This window comes from Stegostoma tigrinum, chromosome 11 (assembly GCF_030684315.1).
Source record: "Stegostoma tigrinum isolate sSteTig4 chromosome 11, sSteTig4.hap1, whole genome shotgun sequence".
In the NCBI taxonomy this organism is placed as follows: Eukaryota; Metazoa; Chordata; class Chondrichthyes; order Orectolobiformes; family Stegostomatidae; genus Stegostoma; species Stegostoma tigrinum.
In genome coordinates, this window is record NC_081364.1 from 80898929 (window position 1) to 80902326 (window position 3398).

The window sequence follows — 3398 nt, forward strand, 5'->3', positions numbered from 1 at the left end:
TTGTCAATATCTTTTTCTCAAGGAAAGGAATCCAAACCTGAGAGCATGGTTTAAGCTGACAGGCGAAAGGTTTAAAAGGGACCTGAGGGACAGTTTTACATGTAGAGAATGCTGCATGTATGGAGGAGGTGGTACAATCCCAGCTCTTAAACAGCATCAGGATTGGTAAATGAATAGGAAGGGGACAGAGGGATAGGGGCCAAATGTTGGCAAATGGGACTAAAATAACTTAGGATATCTGGTTCGAATAGACAAGTTGCAGCAATCAGTCTGTTTCCATCCTTTATATCTCTGCAGCTCTTGGATCTTAATTTGCAATTCTAAATTACCAGATTGTAATTGGAATGTTTGGAGTCGAAGCCAAACCATTTGTGACTTTTCAAGGTACTGAACTTAATATCCAGCAGCATCACGCTGCTCATTTCCATGAAGGGCGGGGAGTGACGTTAGGGATGTTGGAGTGGTTTGGGGACCAGAGTTCATATATTCCAGGTCAGATGGATTAGTCTAAGAAATTCTGTTTGTAACTGTGACCCAGTACTTCCTGACAGGGATATTACTTGATCAGAATTAGAATTTGTTTCAAGTATTTGATTTGATTTGGGAAGAGGCAGGCATTTTTATGCATTGCTAACAGTTCAGTTTGCTTGGTGCACAGGATGGCACAAAAATCAGACCCTTTTAGCAACTGCAGGCACATTGACACTGCAGGCAGTTACACATTCCAAAGAAACAGACGGGGTGGGATGGATTTGGAGGGAGGGGATAGTGATTCGCCTTTTTTTTGTAACAAAGAGTCACATTTATCAAGGGAGGTGGACCCACCATCTTCAGCGAGTGGTTCCTGCCGGCTGTGCACTGCCTGAGAGGGCGCTGGAAGCAGAATTATTCATGGCCCTCAGGAGAGAGTTGAATGATGAGAGATTTACAGGGCATCGGGAAGGACTGGTGAAGTTACCCGTACAGACAGCTGATGCAGAGAGTGACAGGCTGAAGCACCTTCCTCTGTGCTGGGACATTCTCTGAGCGTGCCGTTCTCTGCCGATCGTTGCTGCAATCTCACTGACCCGCTGCTAGTCATGGAGCTGGTTGATGAGGCTTGTTGGTGACGTCAGCTCTGCCCTACCTCACCTGATTGGTACATTTTCGATGATCTACATTCACTACGAAGATGTTTTCGAGAAAAGTGATGAAAAAGCACTGGTGCAAACTGACTTCTTTGCCCTGGTTAAGAAGCCCAGGAGTTTGGAAACAACAGTAAAAACTGTCAGCAGTGATTTACAAGTCTTTGCACACAGTCAGGCTGGTGGAAAATAGGATCAAGTGTTTATTATACCAAGTGTTCACAGTTGGTGGCTATCTCATGTGTGGAAACATGGCCTTGGTTTTAGTGGTTTTGGTGTGAAGACAACACCACAGAAAAAGCATTTGTCCCTATCAGCTTTAATATCTGATATGTCCTTTGCCTAAGGACCCTATATTAAACTGATTTTTGGAGCAGGGAGTTGGAATACGAACTTTCTCCATGCATTATTGTGGTATTGCAGTGTTCCCAGCAATGATGAAGTCTTATTAAACCAATTTTAAAAGCAGACTGATCAAAACTTGAAAAATCCTAGGTCTAAACCCCTTGTTATCTCAGATTCTCCAGCATTTGAAGTTCCTACTATCCTTGATATGCTGGGATATGCTCAATGCTCTGGAACCATAATCATGGAATTCCTACAGTGTGGAAACAGGCCCTTCAGCCCAACAAGTCCACACCAAACCTCACAGCATCCCAGCCAGATCTATAACCCTCCTAATGTACCCCTCCCTGAATACAACAGGCAATTTAGCACAGCCAATCCACCTAACCTGCACATCTTTGGACTGTGGGAGTAAACTCACACAGACATGGGGAGAATGTGCAAACTCTACACAGGCAGTCGCCCAAGGCTGGAATCGAACCCGGGTCCGAGTGCTGTGAGGCAGCAGTGCTAACCATTGAGCCACCGTGCCACTAAAATGCTTTCTCTCAGTACTTTCACCCAACTTTCTCTAAATATGCTTGTTCCAAGGTAAACGTTAATCTCTCCTTTTCTGCATGTTCAGCACTTGCTCTGAATATTATTGCCTCATCCCTGGTACATGCTGCACCTTCCCACCAACACCATCCCTGAATATTCACACATGGCATCAGAAGTAAAAGAAAATCACCTGCCAACACTACCTCATTACAAATAGCATTTCAGAAAAAAATGCTATCAAAGTATTCACTAATTTTGAATTTGATGATGATGACTTGGATGTATTGAATGAGATATTTTGGGAACACTGTGAGCCAGGAAAGGATATGGTGTATACAATGCACATTTTTCATTTGAGTGCAAAAGCAACCAATCAAACAGATGTGCATGTGGCTGCTTTATTTTTCGCAAGTCGAGGCCTGTGAGTTTAATCAGATTACTGACTCACTGATGTGGGACACAACTGTGAATGACCAAGTCAGTGGCATATTACGCCGAAAGCCATTTCTCACATTAGCCAGACCAATAGATACTTGCGGATCTAGCAAAATGAGCCAGAGTGAAATAAAAATGCTACGTCAAGATGCAGAATTGCCTGCCCACAAAGTACATTGTTGCTGTCAGAACTCTACATGCTTTTCAGCACCTGAGGCATGTTCTGCTCAGGGCCTGGCACAATATCTCTGCCTTTCCCTGGCATTTTTGCACTTTGATGTCTCAACTAGAACCTAATGTCCCACAGTGCTCCTGTCTTGCCTGGTTGCTTATCACAGGCATAAGTCAGGCAGCTTAGCATCGTTATTACCAGCAGTCAGTCAAGGGCTGGTCAGCAGCTGTGGCAACTAATGCATTTTTTTCAACCAAATGGTCACGTCTACAAGTCTCAGGGAAACAGTTCTCAGTCAGGGCAAGGGAGACAGGATTCAGTCAGGGGATCCTGACACAGCATGTCCAAGGAATCATTTGATATCAGCCCAGGGACTTTGACAGTGTCAGTCAGCCATTGGGGCAATCAGGATCAGGGAATCTGTATCACTACAGTACAGAGAGGTGGCCACACTCACTACTAATTACATTCTCAAAATGCTGCAATAGACTTGTTGAGCCTGAATTATGTTCATCAATCCAAGCTGACCCTGTCTATTCCTGCCATTGGAAGTCAGTTTGATGAAATGCTCAAGGTTTTCGGGAGTTTGGGAGGTTCAAGTCCATAGCTCCTTGAAACAGCAGCACAAGTAGATAAGATGGTGAAAAATTTCGCTTTCATGGTACACAGCCTCAGGATATGGTCAACGTGGACGTCTGGTTCATAAGTGGCATGTCAGAGCATGCACTATTTGTACGAGAATTACTACGGTTTCAACCACGAAATGGCCACAACTTGATCAA

At 44.2% G+C, this 3398-nt stretch overlaps 1 non-coding gene across 1 annotated transcript; it reads left to right on the forward strand.

Moving 5' to 3' along the window:
• The first annotated feature begins 1380 nt into the window (after positions 1 to 1380).
• LOC132210296 (U2 spliceosomal RNA) lies at positions 1381 to 1572 on the forward strand. The gene has a single exon (XR_009446522.1). It is a non-coding gene; the product is annotated as a U2 spliceosomal RNA (small nuclear RNA).
• The last annotated feature ends 1826 nt before the right edge of the window (positions 1573 to 3398 follow it).